General features: G+C 39.3%; 2 pseudogenes; both read left to right on the top strand.

Moving 5' to 3' along the window:
• The window catches only part of LOC450454 (poly(ADP-ribose) glycohydrolase pseudogene), a 90765-nt pseudogene extending 75566 nt beyond the window's left edge, over positions 1–15199 (top strand).
• Positions 15157–18988, top strand: part of LOC129136178 (arf-GAP with GTPase, ANK repeat and PH domain-containing protein 5-like) — a 55916-nt pseudogene continuing 52084 nt past the window's right edge.

The following is an 18988-nucleotide window of genomic DNA, read 5'->3' as shown; positions in this document are numbered from 1 at the left end:
TGTGTGTTTTTCTGTTTGTTTGTTTTGAGACAGAGTCTCACTCTGTCACCAGGCTGGAGTGCAGTGGCGCAATCTCAGCTTACTGCAACCTCCACCCTCCAGGTTCAAGTGAGTCCCCTGCCTCAACCTCCTGAGTAGCTGAGACTACAGGTGCACGCCACCACGCCCAGCTAATTTTTGTATTTTTAGTAGAGATGGGGTTTCACCACGTTGGCCACGATGGTCTCGATCTCTTGACCTTGTGATCCGCCCGCCTCGACCTCCCAAAGCGCTGGGATTACAGGCATGAGCCACCCCGCCCGGCCTTATATTACGTGTTTTTATGTGTATGTATATGAAATTTCAGACTTACAGAAAAGTTGCAGGTATAATACATGGAATTTCCATATACTCTTTACTCAGATTCACAGAAAAGTTGTAAGAATAATACATGGAATTTCCATATACTCTTTACTCAGATTCGCCAGTTTACATTTTTGTCCCATCTACTTCATCATTTTCTCTATTTTCTTTTCTTGAATTGTCTAGGAATATATTGGAGATACTGTTGCCTTTTATCCCTAAATACTTTGTTGTATCTTTCCTAAGAACTAGGACATTGGCTTGCATCAGCACAGCACAGTTAGTTATCAAAATCAGGAAATTTAATTTGATACAGTACTGTTAGTTAATCTACATTATAATATAATTTTGTTATTCTAATTATGACCTTTGTAGCTTTCTTTCCAGTCTTCAATTAGTCCAGGCTCATACCTTGGTATTCTTTAAACTGGAACCATTTCTCAGCCTTTCCTTGTGTTTGTTCACTTTGATATTTCTAAAGTGGATAGGCTAGTTATTTTGTAGATTGTCCTTCTTGTGTTTGCCCACTGCTTCTTCCTAATTAGGTTCAGGTTATTCATTTTGGTAGGAATCCCACTGAAGTGATACTGTGTTCTATTTAGTATATCTTTTGAGGAGACATGTGATAGCAGTTTGTCCCAATATTTGTGACACCAGTGTAATGACTTGGTTAAGTTGGTTTGACCAGGTTCCTCCACTGTCAGGTTATACTTTTTCATTCTGTAATTAATGTATCGCTATATATTTTATATACTTTGAAACTGTAAACATCTTGTCCTCATCAAACCTTCACCTACTAATTTTAGCAGTCATTGCTAATTTTTTAAACTCCCATTCTTTCTACATTTAGTAGTTGACATTCTACTATAAGGAAGGATTTTCCCTTTTTCCTTATTTGTGTATACTTATTTATTAATATTTATTATTTATTAATAAATATGCAAGTATAGACACTTGCATTTTTATTGTATTCAGTGGATTATGATCCATTGCTATTATCTGTTTGGTGCTAAATTGTCCCATATTCCATCAGTGGGAATGCCTTCAGGTTAACTATTGTGTGCCTTTGACATGTGCCCATCATTCTTTAATGCACCTTCTTCTTTGAGCATCTCCATCTTTTTAGCACAAAAAGATGTTGTAGGCTCATCTTGTATATTCCCTGCACCAGCTCTGGAATCAGCCATTTCTGCAGGTGGTCCTGGATTTTAGTTAGTTTTTGGAAGCCAAGATTTGAACTAGAACATACATGTTACAAACACACACACACACACACACACACACACACACACATACACAACTGTGAATTTATATTGATACCTCCCATTCTTAACCAGCATCACAGCCTATATTATAGTCTTTCCCCCTTTCCATAATTGGAACTCTCTTCCCCAACAATGAAGAATGTGGCTCCCAATATCTTCAGTTTTTCTCATTTGTTTAAGCCTAATATATACAAAAGGTGATTTCAGAACTTCTAAACCATGCCACTGCAAAAAGTAAACCTGTTAAATAGAGTTCATTATTTGTTTACAGTTCTTTTATTTTTGAAGTAAAATTTACACACATTGAAGTATACAATGTTAAGTGGATAATATGGTGAGTTTTGGCAAATAGATATGCTTTTATATCCCACACCCCTATCAAGACCTAAAAAAAAAAAAACATGTCTATCACCTCAGAAAATTCCCTTGAGCCCTTTTCTGGTCAGTCCCCAAACCCAGAAACGACCATAATTTTTATTCTTTTCATTATAAATTACTTTTTTCTTTTTTTTAGAATGTCATGTAAATATATGTCATACACACTTCTGTATCTTGCTTCTTTTGCTTAGCATAATGTGAGATCTATCTATGTTTTTTAATGTGTCAGTGGTTCTATCCCTTTTATTACTAAGGAGTATTCCTTTGTGTGATCGTGGCAAATGTTTTGTTAATTTTTTATCAATAGTTGGATTGTTTCCACCTTTAGTTTTGTGATAGTCTTTTTTTTTTAATGTCAACTTAGCTAGGCTACAGCCCCCAGTTATTCTGTCAAACACTAATTTGGGTATTGCTGTGAAAGTATTTTATAGGTGTGATCAAAGTCTACAAGTAAAGGAGTTAATCTTATTGCATTCAATAAGCATTTTTTTTTTCCTTTGAGACAAAGTCTCACTCTGTTGCCCAGGCTGGAGTGCAGTGATGTGACCTTGGCTCACTGCAACCTCTGCCTCCTGGGTTCAAGTGATGCCCCTGCCTCTGCCTCCCAAGTAGCTGGGATTATAGGTGCCTGCCACCATGTTCAGCTAATTTTTGTATTTTTAGTAGGGACAGGGTTTCACCATGTTGGCTAGGCTGGTCTCGAACTACTGACCTCGAGTGATCTCCCCACCTCGGCCTCCCAAAGTGCTGGGATTACAGGCATGAGCCACTGTGCTTAGCCACATTCAATACAATTTGCATTAAGTAAGCGATAATCTGGGTGGGCCTGATTCAGTTGGGTGGAGGGCCTTAAGAGCAGAGCTGAGGCTTCTCTGAAGAGGAAAATCATTCTGTGCACTGCCACTTCACCCATGCCTGAGAGTTCCAGTGCACCCTTTGGACCTGACTAGTCAGCTCCACAATTGTGTAGGCCAATTTTTGGCAATAAATCTCTTCATATATATGTCCTCCTGGTTCCATTTCTCTGGTTGAGCAATGACTGATACAAATCTATTGTAAGGAAACCTGCTATGAACATTGTTCTTTGCAGTTTTTGTGAGCACACATTTTCAGTATTTGTTTAGTAGATATCTAGGAATGGAAATTGTAGGTCAAAGGTTACGTGTATGTTTAATTTTACAAGGGATTGCCAAACTCTTTTCTAAAATTATTACACCAATTTATGTTCTACCCGCAATATATAATGAGATTTCCACTTGTTTTCCATCCTCGTCAACATTTAGTGTTGTCATTCGTTTTTATTCTTTTGTATTTTAGCCTCTCTTTTGAGTGTATGGTGGTTTCTCACTGTGATTTTTTTATTTGCATTTCTCTGATGACTAATAATGTTGAGCAATATTTTATGTGGTTGTTAGCCAGTTGTATATCTTCCTGTGTGAAGTTTATATTCAGGTCTTCTGTCCATTTTTCTAAATTGAGTTGTGTTTTTATTGTAGACATGTAGGAGTTCGTCACATATTCTGAACACAAGTCCTTTGTCAGATATTTGATTTGCAAATATTTTTTCTCCAGTCTTGTCTAAACATTTTCCTGAAGGTGTTTTTTCATTGTTTGTTCATTTGTTTTTTGTTTTTGTTTTTGTTTTGAGATGGAGTCTTGCTCTGTCACCCAGGCTGGAGGGCAGTGGCATGATCTCAGTTCAATGCAACCTCCGCCTCCCAGGTCTCCATTTAAGTTTTCTTTTTTTTTCTAGTGTCTTTTTTTTTTTTTTTTTGAGATGGAGTCTTGCTCTGTGGCCCAGCCTGGAGTGAAGTGACACAATCTCCGCTCACTGCAACCTCTGCCTCCCGGGTTCAAGCAATTCTCCTGCCTCAGCCTCCTGAGTAGCTGGGATTACAGGCACACGCCACAATGCCCAGCTAATTTTTGTATTTTTATTAGAGACGGAGCTTCACCATGTTGGCCAGGCTGGTCTTGAACTTCTGACCTCAGGTGATCCACCAGCCTCGGACTCCCAAAGTGCTAGGATTACAGGCGTGAGCCACTGCGCCTGGCCAGTAGTGTCTTCTTTGTTGTTATATTTACTCCTAGGTATTTTATGGCTTTTGACATTATGGGTAATGGATTTTAAAAAAATGTTTATTTTCCCATTGTTTGTTGCTAGTACACAGACATACCCTTGATCTAAGTTTACTTATATGCTTTTTCTTTATTTTAATTTCCTCTTTCTTTTCTTTTCTTTTTTTTCGAGACTGAATCTCGCTCTGTCTCCCACGCTGGAGTGCAGTGGCACACTCTTGGCTCACTGCAACCTCCGCCTCCCAGGTTCAAGCAGTTCTCCTGCCTCAGCCCCCCTAGTAGCTGGGATTAAAGGCACACACCACCACGCTTGGCTAATTTTTACATTTTTAGCAGAGGTGGGGTTTCACCATGTTGGCCAGGCTGGTCTTGAACTTCTGACTTTAGGTAATCCACCCGCCTCTGGGATTACAGGCATGAGCCACTGCGCCTGGCCTCTCTCTTTAGTTCAATGATTCCTTAGGATTTGCTGTGTAAACAATCATGATATCTACAAATAGGGACAGTTTGACTTATTTTTTTACATTCTTTATGCCTTTTTGTTTATTTTCTTGCCTTATTGCACTGGCTGAAGAGACCTTCAGTACAGTGCTAAACAGAAGTTATTCTTGCCATGTTATGGTAGGTGGAATGTTTTTGCCATCAAGTGTGAAGTTAATAGTGACAGATTGTTTGTTTCAGGTACTGAGCAGTACAGTGAATACACAGGCTATGCTGAGACATATCATTGGTCCCGGAGCCACGAAGATGGGAGTGAAAGGTGAGTCTGTTTCTGTCTTCAGTATTCCATGGCTAAAAGCAAAGGAATTTGGGCTTGACCCTCACACACTCTCATTCTGTCTACTTGTATTTCAGCAAGTGAACTTAAAAAGAAAAAAGAAAAGAAATCAGCATTACAGGTTCATTGGCATTGAAAACACTATTACCATCTTCCTGTACCAAAGGGAAGAACAGGGAAGATAAAACCAAAAGTCTAAAGCAAAGACAAAGAGGGGCAGAATTCTCTACAGTTCTTTACCTCAGGCTGGAATGCAGTGGCGCCATCTCGGCTCACTGCAAGCTCCGCCTCCCGGGTTCACGCCATTCTCCCGCCTCAGCCTCCTGGGACTACAGGCGCCCGCCACCACGCCGGGCTAATTTTTTGTATTTTTTAGTACAGCTGGGGTTTCACCATGTTAGCCAGGGTGGTCTCGATCTCCTGACCTTGTGATCCGCCTGCCTCGGCCTCCCAAAGTGCTGAGATTACAAGCGTGGGCCACTGTGCCCAGCCTTTCCCTAGTCTATCCTGTTGACACATGTTCCAACAGATGAGGTCATGAGGTTTACCCTAAGCTACATGACCTGCTCAGCTTAATAGTTCTCTAATAGTCATCATTGAAATTGCGTGTAAACTGGGTTGTCACAAAGAGGTATTTTATGCAGCAATCAAAATTTGGTAATACATTATTTACTTAGTTTTGAGCATTCTTGGACTTAAAATCTTTATTTTTTATTTTTTTACTCCAGGCTACACTTTCTGCCCTAAACACAATGAGTCTGGCACACCTTTGCATAACAGTGGCTCATAGGAGTCACATTTCTCTAAGTTTTGTAATAGATTCTGAAGGGAAATAGATGAAAAAAGCATGCCAGTGAATTTAATATACTGACAGGCTCATGTCTTCTCTTACTATTTACTGTGTTCTTGTACTTTGAATTAGCAAATCTTAAAATTTCTATATCTGATATGGCAAGCTCATTCAGGGAACCAATTTTTGATCAGTTTGTGCCTGGAATAAAGCTAGACATGAGAGATAACAAAGTTTAAGATGCTTAGAGACCACTGAAAAAAATACGTATTTATTTTTCTTTGCCTTACTTTCTACTCCAGTTTGCTTTAATCATTACATGTTGAGCCCAGGACAAGAAAACCTTGGTAAAAGTTCTTTTTCTTCTTCAGGATGATAAAAAAATCTCTTTTTACTTTTAAAAGTTAGATCTAATACATTATATTTGCATGTTAATAGGCTGTCATAAGTTTCCCTAGGAAATTTGCAGATTTCTCATGAAACTTAGAAAAAGGCTAAATATTCTGTACTAATAATTTTTTCATGTTCTATTTGTTAATCTATTCATGTATTTACTTTTTATGGATATGCAAGAGTTGTACATATTTATATAGTACAACTCTTATGTATCTATAACAAGTAAATGTGATATTTTGATACATGCATACCATGTGTAAAAGTCAAATCACCATATTTAGGTTATCCATCACCACAAAGGTTTATTATTTATTTGTTTTGGGAACATTTCAAATATTCTCTTTCAGCTATTTTGACACATACAATAAATTAGTAACTAGTCACCTTACAGTGCTATTGAACTCTCGAACTTATTTCTTCTACCAAATTGTATGTTTGGTCCCATTAACCAAATAAACTCCGCACAGTTCCATGATTACTCTCCAGAGCTATTTTCTCCAGTTAGCAATATAAGTACGTGCAGTTGAGAAAGGGTATTTTCACGGTGGTATTAGATTCTACCCTTATTGAAATTTGAAACTTCCTAACATCTGTATTCTTAGTGTCTCATGGAATCTGAGCTACAAATTGTGAAATGTATTCTGGCTTTGTACACATATATGACATCTCACTGTTTACCACCTGTTGTAGTGCACCAATATTGTAAAGGTTTGCTGGCAAAGCCCTGTGTTTCTTTTTCTCTGGTATTACCCTTTGTGTTTATCTGTAGCAACCACCTGGCACTCTCCTGCTTTCACAAAAAAACACGGTGGGTCCATCCTCAAAATGAGCCTCCCTATTACCCAGAAGACAGATGAAATAGTGTCCTCTCACAGATGGTCTGTGATGTATACCTTAGCTGACTATCTAATCATGAAAAGTAGTCGGGGATTAACTACAATTTGCCAGAATCAACTTAACTTGTGCCACAAACTTATGCTTTAAAAGCAAAAAAGTATAAAAAGATTATTTCAAGATGACAAAAACTTTGGCAACTATACTTTACATAAAATATGTGTTTCACAATTGTATTTCACTTTATTGCCTCATGTCTAAATAGTTCAATGTGTGAATGCAATTAGGAAATATTTCTTTCATTATAAAAACAGTGTTTTTATGATTGCACTTTAAAAAAGGCTAGTTAAAATGTTTAAGCATTTCATAAATGTTCAATTTAAAATAAACATTTTAATCCTTTAGAATGACGAGGTTACAATGCTTAAGCATTTCATAAGTGTTTACTCTAAAAGGAATGTTTTAACCATTTAAGATGGTTTAACAAAAAATATTTTGGGGTTTTAAAATACTTTTTCAAACAAGGCAAACATAAAGTTATAGCTAAAACCTCAATAGTATGGTGTTTGATTTGAGAGATTGAAGGTATTTGTTTCATTTGGTTTTACTGAATGATTCATCAGCTATGCCGTAAAACTTAGAAATATCAACTCTTGGGCTCATAAGAACACTTTATTATCTTCATTGTCACTAGTTATTACTTGAGATATTGCATTCTAACTTTTTCTTCAAAAGACTGTGTTTTTCTAAACATATTCAACCCAGCCTAGACCAAATTCATGCATTATTTTTGTAAAGTACAACGTGTTCTGCTAATATCTCCAGCAAATTTTTTCTTGAAGTTAATTTATATGTAAATGCTTTTACAACATGAATTTCACCCTAATTGACTTCTTATAAGGCAAGAAAATGCATAAATTTTTCTTAACTTTTACTAGCATCTATTCCCCAGAATACTCCAATCACTTATGAATAATATTTCAGTTCTGTATTAAAAATTTCTCTGTAAAGCTTGCTCTTTGATTATAGACATAGGTTGGTTTGACTGACCAGAATGTTTCCTTCATTATTTTGATAAAATAATGGTAGTTTTCCTTGGAGAATTACCCCTTACTTGTTTTGTTTTGTTTTTGAGACAGAGTCTCACTATGTCACTCAGGCTGGAGTGCAGTGGCACGATCTCGGCTCACTGCAATCCCCACCTCCCGGGTTCAAGCTATTCTCCTGTCTCAGCCTCCTGAGTAGCTTGGATTACAGATGTGTGCCAGCACGCTTGGCTAATTTTTGTATTTGGGGTAGAGATGGAGTTTCACCCATGTTGGCCAGGCGGGTCTCAAAATCCTGATCTCAAGTGATCCACCTGTCTCGGCCCCTGAAAGTGCTGGAATTACAGGCATAAGCCACTGCGCCCAGCCACTTCCCTGTTCTTAATCCATTGGTTTCAAAACCTGACAGCCTAGCTTCAGAGTTGAGCATATTACCTAGGTCATTCTGTTTCTTGACAACTATGACTAATTAATATGTCATAAACATGACCCAAACTACACAAAATTAGTATCAGTTTTAAAATTTTGACTGGAAATGCCTGAAATAAATTATTTTTGGGGGGCAAGGTTCAGGCAGAAAGGCAAGGACTGTAGAATTTTAGAGCTTGTTATGGTCATATTTATCAACATTAGATGTGAGATTTTATTATTCGGAATGCTTTGATGTATCAAAACCTCAAAATGCTGCAAATGAGAAATCAAAACATTCATGGATTGAATATATACCTTGATTTTGTGGCTCCAATTTACTAAAAAAGCAGTCTGGCCAGTCCAGGAAATATGTCATTTCTCACTATTCCCGGCACATCAAGTTTTTCCTCACATTAAGGTAATGTTTCAGCATGTGCTTATTTTGTTTGTGAATATAATGGTGCATGGCTGTTTGGGCTATCAGAATTTTTTAAGCCATTAATTTTATCTCAGGTCTTTTTTGCATTCCACACCTTCCTGCATACTAACTAGGTGTGTAAATTTCTCTTAAAATCACATTTCCTTACCAGTCCAAATCAATTCATTCTTCCTTATCATATATATTCCTCTTCTATTACCTCAGAAATAAGTTAATAAAATACTTTACTGTTATCATTTATTTCTGATTATAAAGTAATGATACAATAGATTTAGATCCTCATTTTAGCCATCATTTAATCATGATCATGTACCACTGAACTTAAAAGTTGGAAAAAAAGCAATCGAAATTTCATCTGAGCTCCAATCCCATGTAATTTATAAAATTTTGGAAGAACACAGGTAGGTACTCAGAGTAATCAACTTAGCTTTGGGAGAAGAATTTAATGTTTTATTATCTGCCACAAGCATAGCCTGGTGAATTGATTTAAATCATTGAGCTGTAAGTGCTTTTTGAAGATTTTTTATTTTTCCCCTTCTTGTGAAGTAGTAATTAACAAAATGTAAAAATCCAAATTCAATATATAATTTCATGTTATAAAATAAAGGTTACACATGAAATATAGTTAATGGTCAAATAAATTCTTTGTTAAGATTGGGGACCTTTGCAATTTGTGAGAAACAGTCACACACACACACACAAAGTCTGTAAACAAAGATAAAATGTTTTTGCTGAATAATGTAATTGTCATTTCCTGCTCCCTTATTGAAAGAAAGGTGTTTGTTTACCTGGATTGTTGCTTAAATCTGCCACAAATTTGCTACTCAAAACCTTATTTATTATATTATAGCAAATAGGGTAATAATTACTGTCAGAGAAGGGGACATACTTTTTGTAACTCTTTACATTTTTCTTAAAATACAAATTCTGTTATACAAATTTTGATTTTGAATCTTTCAATTATGTTTTCACTACGTCCCATACATCCTCTAAGTTTTGTCTTTTTCAACTTCAGTATACAGATTTCAGCAATACTGTAATTTTTTACTGAGTACTTAACAGATATGAGAAAAAGATACTTTACAATTTCCACATGCTGTAATGAAATATGTTGAGCTTAGTTTATGTTAACTGCATCCAGTTCTTACTTGATTTCTTCTTTTTTCCTCTAAAGTTATATTTTATCTTGCAAGTTGTGTATGTATGTGTATTAGTTATGTGTTTGTTTAACAAATTATCCAAAATCTTAGTGGATAAAGCAGCAAACATTTATTATCTCACAGTTTCCATTGAGTCAGAAATTCAGATAATGCTTAGCTGCATTCTCTTTGTCTGAATATCTCACAAGGCTAAAATCAAGGTGTCAGTTGGGCTATCGTTATACCAAGGTTCAATCAGTGATGAGTCCACTTTTATAGTGACTCAAGTAGCTGTTGGTGGGACTCAGTTCCTCCATGGTTATTCTTAATTGGTGGTTGGCAAGAGGCCTACTTCACTGTTTTACCACATGGATGTTACCCATAAAGCATCTCACAACATGGAAGCAGCTTCAACAGGGCTAATAAATAAGAAGGCAAAAAAGAATGTGCAAGAAAAAAGTCAAAGGCTTTTGTCATCTAGACTTGGAAGTGATTAAGCTCAAGTGTGATTAATCTCAAGCCAACTATCAAGCTGAAAGGACAGGATATGAATATTAAGAAAAGGGGATCACTGAAAGCCATTTAGGAAACTGCCTACAAATTATGTGGATATGGATGTTTTACGAAAATAAAATTCCTTGTCTTAGAGTGGTTTCTTTTTACTTTTTTTCTACATCTAATATTTTAGAACCCAAAACATGGGGATGAAGACAAATTTTAGCATCTTATCCTTAATATTTAGGAGCACAGCATATGTCATGTTGAGGATGCTACTATGCCTTTACATTATGTTGGAAAGTATATATTCATCTCTGGTTCTCTTTTTTTCTCTCAAGTGATGGTGATTTATAATGTCTAGAATAAAGTGTACTTAGAAGCCAAATTAAAACTGTATTTTATCATATTCGTATAAGCTTACTAAAGTATTACTAAATACTCCTGTTTGCATCTTAATCATCTCCAAACTTTTTTCTCCTACTATGGCATCTTTTCATATCTGCATGAACCAAATGTGGCTTTTGAAACAGGAAATTTTGGATGGAATAATAATCCACTATGAAGGAGTCATATAGTTAATGTAAGGAGAAGGGCTGACTTACAAGACGAGACCTAAATATATTTTTAAATTCTTAAACACTACTATACCTTCTCCTTAATGTACCCACAACATATGTCTCAGATTTCAATAGTCCTTGGAGACACATTTTCCTCAAATTCCTGAATAAAAAGACAAACCTACAATCTTGCTTTATTATATATAAGAACTTAATAATTTACCAAGTATTCAAAGATATCCAGGAACATTTATCTTCTTCAAAATATTTCCTGATTTTCACTTGCCATTCCATTTCTCATCTGGATCCAGATCAGAACCTTTACCTACTTTTCTGCAGGTTACTCACTTCTGGCTTTCTTCGTGCTTGTGTGGCTCTTTTTTAAACACTTCACACTGAGTTGTGGACACCTATCCCTTCTTTTTTCAAAAGGTCTTTTTTCCCTTCTTATTTCAGGAGGCAAGGAAGGGGGAGGCAGTAGGAAGGATTGAACAGAGAGGAAGAAGTGCGAAATACTCATTTGGAACAATGGGATATTGAATAGACCGGAAAAAGAATGATTAAAGTGAGGACTGCTGGCATGGTCCTGTTTTCCTCCAGCCATGTTTAGTTGCATCGTTGTGGCATGGAATAGATGGAGAGCTAGGTTTATCCAGGGCTCCCATCTTACTAAGCAGATAGGAGGTGACAGGGAGGTGGGTGAGCTGAGGAGGTGTGCAAGGGACCAATGAGAATGGTTGGCCATGGAGTTTAAGGTCGCTCACTAGAGAGGGAAAAGTCATAAAGGAAGGAAGAAACAGTGAAAAGGTAGTAAGATCTGGATTGGAGGTACTGGTAAGGTTGCAAGAGTTTTGTTTCAGGGCAGTATAGGGAGTAACCTGGATAGCTAGGACGTGGTGGTCAGAGTGGGCTACGGTGGGGTTTGCAGTCCTTGGACCTGACAAAGTCTAAGGTCTGATCATGGAGGGAGGGGGAAGCTGAGGTAGGGCAGAGGACAGGAGTGGGCTTCATGAGACCAAAAGGATGTTGGAAGGATTATCTACCCGGATACTGACATCTCCATGAAGTAAGAGGCATAGTGTGAAGAAGTTACAACATCCTAAGCTCTTCACAGATAAGGGAAGCATGCGCCACGTGGGTAGCCTCTCTTGTCTAGCATCCAGTATATAGCCTATGCAGAGTGAATACCTGGGGGCTGCTGGGGGCGAAAACAAGGTCCCTGTGACAGGACCTGAAGCCTGGGGGTCTCGGTGACAGGAGTGGGCCTAGTTTTTTGGTGTAGAATTGAGCCTTGAGTGCACTGGTGGGATCTTATTGAAAGGAACCCCTCCAAGACTAGAAGAAGATGCATCCTCTGACAATGTAGGCTCTGTAGGCGTCCCAAGTACCTGGGCTGTGGGTTAGATGGACTCCAAGGCATTTCCTCAGGTGGCAATGGGCCGATCCCTGGGAAGGCAAAGCTGTGCAGGAAGAAAATGGCAAGATGCTACCTTCCCTCAGGGAAAGCCCCTTTCCCGGGAGCAGGGAAGGCGAGGCAGTTTAGGCTGGGTCAGTTTGTCCCTGCCATCAGAGTCTGTTGGTCCTGGAAAAAGAGGGCCTTATTTTATTTATTTTTCTTTGAGACAGTGTCTTGCTCTGTCGCCCAGGCTGGAGTGCAGTGGCTCGATCTCAGCTCACTGCAACCTCCGCCTCCAAGGCTCAAGCGATCGTTCCGCCTCAGCCTCCAGAGTAGCTGGGACCACAGGGACCACAGGCGCCCGCCACGACGCCGGCATTGATTGACTGATTGATTGATTGATAGAGAGGCAGCCTCCCTGTGTTGCCCAGGCTGGTCTTGAACTGCTGGGCTCAAGCAATCCTCCTGCCTTGGACTCCCAAAATGCTGGGATTACAGGCGTAAGCCACCGTGCCTGGCTAATTTTCTTCCTTTCTTTTTTTTCCCGCGAGACGGGGCGGGCGGGGGGGGGGGGGTCCTCCCTAAGTTGCCCAGGCTGGTCTTGAACTCCTGGGCTCAAGCGATCCTCCCGCCTCAGCCTCCCAAAGGGCTGGGATTACAGGCATGAGCCACCGCTTCCCGCCAAAAGAGGGCTTTAGGGCACCCCCAGAACCTGAGATCTCCCTCATCTGTCATCTTTAAAGAGGAGGAAGTGGACTCCCAGTCGAGCCATAGTCCATTTGTCCCGGGCACGGTGACTCCGGGGTGGCCAGGACCAAATGTGTCTCCTTCTGGCTTTTGCACCGCACCAACTAATCCGCGTCAGGCCGCACAGCTGCCCTGGCCTTCGCGGAGGACTAAGGCGAGGGCGGTGTACGCTGCTCCGGAGTCCCACCGCGGGAGTTGAGGCAGCGGATACCGAGGGCGGGGTGGGGCGGAATCGGGAGGGATGCGGACCCGGTGGAACGCACTGCGCAGACGGCGCCGGCGCCCGCACACAGCTGTTGACTAGCTTCCAGCTCTCCCCTGGAAGTCGTCCAGGCGCCGGTCTCTTTTTTCTGCCTTTTTGTTTCCCTCCCCGCGTGTCGGCGCGACGGTGCATTTCCGTTTCCGGCGGTGTCGAAGCGGACCTGAGGAGTCGCAATTGTGAACAGGTTCGGTGCTGCGGGCTGGGGTAGGCGGCAGTGGGGTCCCTGGCTCTGGGGCACTGGGAAGATCGCGAGTCGTGCGCGTGGGAAGGTCCTTCCCCGGTCCTCCGGGTTATCTTTGCTCCCCAGGAGCAGCATATTTCGCCTCTAACGGAGGTGTGCCCGGGAGTCGCTGGTAGAGGGAACGGGGTGAATCCCTGCAGAGAGCCTGACGGGGAGGGAAGGTGTGCGGGAGACGTCGTTTCCTGGCGACGTGGTCCCAGCAGGCGACTTGGACCTGAGCCGAATCTGTTGACCCCAAATTGTGCTTTTCCCACCAAGAGCAAAAGAAAGAGAAACGTTAGTACAGCTTCGGAACTAACATATAGTAGAGAAGCAACATAACCTCGGAAATCCCACAGCTATTCAGTTTCAAAGCGTTCCTAGTGCCCAGCTCTCCTAACTCCCAGCCGGTGTTCCTTGACGTTATGGTGATATATAAAGACTTTCTGTTTCCGCTCTTGTTGTGTGTCTGTGGGAAGCCTCTGACTCACTTCTGTGCTCCAGTAGCACCCTGTGCAGCCTTGCAATGTATCCCTTATTGCACGGAAGGTACTAGTTTGGATTTCCTCTGCAAGTCAGATCATAGCTATATCCATTCACTGGCACAGTGGCTAGTACATCATAGATAGACCAAACATTTATTAAACGGAATTAATACAGGACCTTAATCGAATGAAATGGCACCCTGTCCCGCTTTCTTTCAATCAAGCTGTCAGATTTTATGCAGCCTGATATTCTTAAAAAACTCACTAATTCAGTGATTACCAATTTATTGGCCACAGATTCCCGGGTACCTCAGAAATCACTGCAAGGGTCTCTGTAAGTCCATGGGGTCTCCAGGCATCATTTAGAACCAGTCATATCTCACAGATACAGATACTACTGTTTTTCAGATGTGTGTAGATGAGTTATAATTCAGGAGTTTTACAGAGTTGACAGGTACTAAAAGTAATACTGCGATCCTATCGGAAGTTCATAAAAACGTTTTAAATTTTTTATTACAATTTAAGTTTAAGTTAGGAAACCACTTCATTAGTCCAGTTGATACCTAGGTCTGAGCTGTCCAGTATGGTAGCGACATGTGACTATTTAGAGTTAGAATGAAATTAATTAAAAATTCATTTTTTCAGTTTCTTTAAGAACATTTCAAGTAACCACATGTGGCTAATGGCTAAATGGCTGAAAAGTACAGATATAGAATATTTCCATCCTTGCAGAAATAGATACTGGTGATGTTGACACTTAAGATGAATAATGTTGACACTTAAGATGAATAAAAAGTAACTTAACCATAAAATGTAACCTTAGCAGAGGTAACTCATCTAATTTATAGCATAACAGAGAGAAATGAAATTGGGGATGGTTAAGCAGTTTCTACCCTTGTTCAGTGAACAAATACATCATGTCTTCATAAAGAAATAAATAAAATTTAATGTTTTTCCCTGGGTATTGCCTGGATTGTAAAATGCTTTTCCCACCTCCTTACCCTAACCTTCTTCCTTGTAGGTTAGAGTTACTTGTTATTGGTAAATAGCCACTGTGGAGACTAAGGACCAGAAGAAACACAGAAAGAAAAACAGTGGACCCAAAGCTGGAAAGAAAAAGAAGCGGCATCTGCAAGATCTCCAGCTAGGAGACGAGGAAGATGCCTGGAAGAGAAATCCCAAAGCTTTTGCAGTTCAGTCTGCTGTGCGGATGGCTTGATCCTTTCCCAGGTATGTTTAGCTACAGTCTGATTCTTCTTCCATTGATTCTTTTTAAATAGTAGGAGCCTCTCACGGGTGACATTTGGATTCACAAGTCTAGTCCAGCTCCAAAGGACATGGAGATGCATGCCGTGTGGCTTTTACTAAAACGTGAGAAGACTTCCCATAGAAGCGGCCTTGCCTCCAGCATCTGCACACTGGTTGGTGTTTCTTGCACAAGATACGAGAATTTATAGAATTTGTTCCTAAACTTTAAACTGTTTCTATGGTGATAAGTGTGCTTTTTCCCTCCGGATATGTTTTACAAAGTTGTAATATAAAATACAAAAATTACAGTATTTAATACTAACATAGCTTTATTTAGTGAGTCCTTGTGATATTCTTAGCAGTGTACTTTAAACATTATTCAACTAAATGCTTCCAGCAGCCTTACCAGAGTAGGAATCATTCTTGCCCTCTTTTTATGGACAAGAAAACTGAGGTCAAGAAAACAAGTTACCTCCAATCATATAACCAGTAAATAGGAGAGCCAAATTTAACTCCAGAGCCTCTGTTCTTATCCATTATGATGCACTGCCTCGGTATTTACCTTTTGGTTTTTAAAAAAACTATTAAAATCACTCATAAAACAGTCAGATTTAAGGAGTGTTTAAATTTCAACTCTCTATACTATTGAAGTCATCTTGTTACATCTTTATTGAATAGCAGTTATTTGGATGGGGGTCAGAAGTTAAGTTAATAATTGATAAGTTAATTATATTTATATATTGTCTGTTGTACTCTATAAAATATACTAAAGTACTCATATCTATAAGTATACTTAAAAAGTCTACTTTTACTCTATTTTGAAAGTGAGTTTACTTTCTTTTTTTTGTTTTTAATGAATAGGACTCAGGATTTAAAGACAAAAAAGCATCATATTCCAGTGATTGATCGAACTCCACTAGAGCCCCCACCAATAGTGGTAGTGGTGATGGGGCCTCCAAAGTTGGAAAGAGCACTTTGATATAATGCCTCATTCAGAACTTCATTGGCAGAAGTTGACTGAGATCAGAGGCCCTGTGACGATTGTGTCAGGTAGGAGATGCCACCGCAGACACAGAGTTGGCGTGGCTGTTGTCATCTGAGGGACGTGCATGTGTTTCTTGTTTTCTTGAGTGGAACATGTTAAATACTGTCATATCATGTTACTTCTCTTATACTTTTACTAAGTTAGCTATAACTTCAGAACAGGGTAAGTTCCCAGAGATAAGGATGTGATACATATCCTATCCTGACTGCTCTATGGCTTTGCCAAGCATGTTCCTTGGAAGAGCCTAGCAGGCCTGGTCACTGTGAACATATCATTTAACAGACAGCACGTACCTCCTATGTGCCAGGTGCACATGCTTGCCCTTATGAAGCCACATGCTGGTGGAAGTGTGTGTTTTCTCTTTTTCCTGTGAGAATTTGTCTGCTTTGGGAGATGGTGACCTTTCCAAGTTTGAGGGAAGATGAAACAAACTTCCAGTGGTAGAATGGCAATGTACACTCTGAAATCTCTTGTTATTGCAATAACATAGTTGGATTGAGGCTTTTCTTTATCTTTGGAGCATCCATATTTTCTTTTCTTTCTTTCTTTTTTTTTTTTTTGTTTGTTTGAGACAGAGTCTTGCTCTGTGGCACAGGCTGGAATGCAGTGGTGTGATTACAGCTCACTGCAGCCTCAACCTCCCAGGCTCAAGCAATCCTCCTACCTTAGCCTCCTGAGTAGTGTATGCCACCATGCCTGGCTAATTTTTCTTTTTTTATTTTCTGTTTTGTAGAGATGGGGTTTCCCCATGTGGCCCAGGCTGGTCTCAAAACTCCTGGGCTCAAGGGATCCACCTGCCTTGGCCTCCCAAGGTGCCAGGACTACAGGTGTGAGCCACGGTGCCCAGCCCATATTTTCTTGACCGTTTTCTTATTACCTTAATTTAGACATAATTATCGTTATGAATATTCTGTTGCATTATGTTTAAGGATGTTTTTAGCGATAGTGGGAATACGGGAGTTTTGACAGAGGCGAAGACATTGGCCTGCAGCTGAACAGCAGGATCATGGTTATCATGGAGCCTGTCCAGTCAGAATTTTCCCTGTTTGAGCACTTTTATTCATCTGAGTAGACTTAATATTATTTAAATTTAGAACACAGCAAGAAAAACAGGATGGAATTTATTTTATTTTACCAGTTTTTGCCTATAAAAATGAACTTCTGGTACACTCCTGTAAATGTACCTAGTGTTTTACTGGATGCAATTAAAAAATGAAAATTAGAGTTGATGCTTAGAGTTTTTTCAGGGTCTTTTTAAAGTAAAATTTTCATCTTTTCACTTATAGGTAAAAAGCGCAGACTCACCATTATTGAATATGGGTGTGACATTAACATGATGATTGATCTGGCTAAAGTAGCAGATCTGGTAAGTCAGCAGGGGCAGCCTGGGGTGCCGATGGAGACTCACAGCATTGTGATAGGTTATTTACCCCGTGATGAAGGGAAGAGACTTTTGTGATTATTAAAGGAATCATCGTCATCATCAGAGATATAGTAGATGTGATCGAATTGATGATAATAATAATAGGAATAAATGTTGTCATATTAATAATACAAATGGAATGTGCACAATGAAATGTATTCCAAACTCTAAAAGCAAATCACAGGATGGAGAAAACCTTTAATGAACACAGCTAATAAGAGCTCATTTACATGCATACATATATATGTACGAATATATCATAGTAAGTACCATTTCTTCTTGGACCCTTCCTGGCACTGTGCTAACTGCTTTCTACAAATTTAGCTTACATAAACCCTTGATACACCCTTGAGGTGAGTAGGTATTATCTGTAGTTTACATAAGATGAAATAGAGCCTCCCAGCAGTTAAGTAACTTGTGTGAAGATGGGACCCTTGTTCCTGATGGTTCTAGAACCTTCATCCTTAATGATAATGCTAAAGTAAGTACATGAATTGCCTGAAGAAGTGGTCAGAGTTTATCAATAGAAAATTCAGACAGTACTCAGTGTATGGAAAATGTACACACTCTTGCATTTATGGAAATGATAATGTTCACTATTTCTGACATTCTATTAACTGTCTTTTAAATTAGCAAAAATAAAATACAAATTAGCAAAAAAGAAAAAAAAAAGTCCAGACGCAGTGGCTCACACCTGTAATCCCAGCACTTTGGGAGGCTGAAGTGGGCGGATCACCTGAGGTCGGGAGTTCGAGACCAGCCTGACCAACATGCAGAAACCCCGTCTCTACTAAAAATACAAAATTAGCCAGGTGAGGTGGCGTATGCCTATAATCCCAGCTACTTAGGAGGCTGAGGCAGGAGAATCGCTTCAGCCTGGGAGGCGGAGGTTGTGGTGAGCCAAGATCGCGCCATTGTACTCCAACCTGGGCAACAAGAGCGAAATTTCATCTCAAAAAAAAAAAAAAAAAAAAAAAAAATTAGCAAAAAAATAAGCCATATTGATTAGGAAGTGTGAGGTGACAGATAGCTTGGTTTTTTCATTTTTATTTAGTTTTTTCTAGAGCTACAGATTCTATACTTTGGCCCAGGGAAACTCCTAAAATATAAAGTAAAAAGTAATACAGATTTTAAAGTTATACCATTGTAATGTCAGAAAACTAAATAATGTTCAAATTTTGAACATGTAATGCTACTATTAGTAAAAATA

Source organism: Pan troglodytes, chromosome 8 (genome assembly GCF_028858775.2).
Source record: "Pan troglodytes isolate AG18354 chromosome 8, NHGRI_mPanTro3-v2.0_pri, whole genome shotgun sequence".
Classification (NCBI taxonomy): Eukaryota; Metazoa; Chordata; class Mammalia; order Primates; family Hominidae; genus Pan; species Pan troglodytes.
This window is presented reverse-complemented; position numbering and strand designations above follow the sequence as displayed.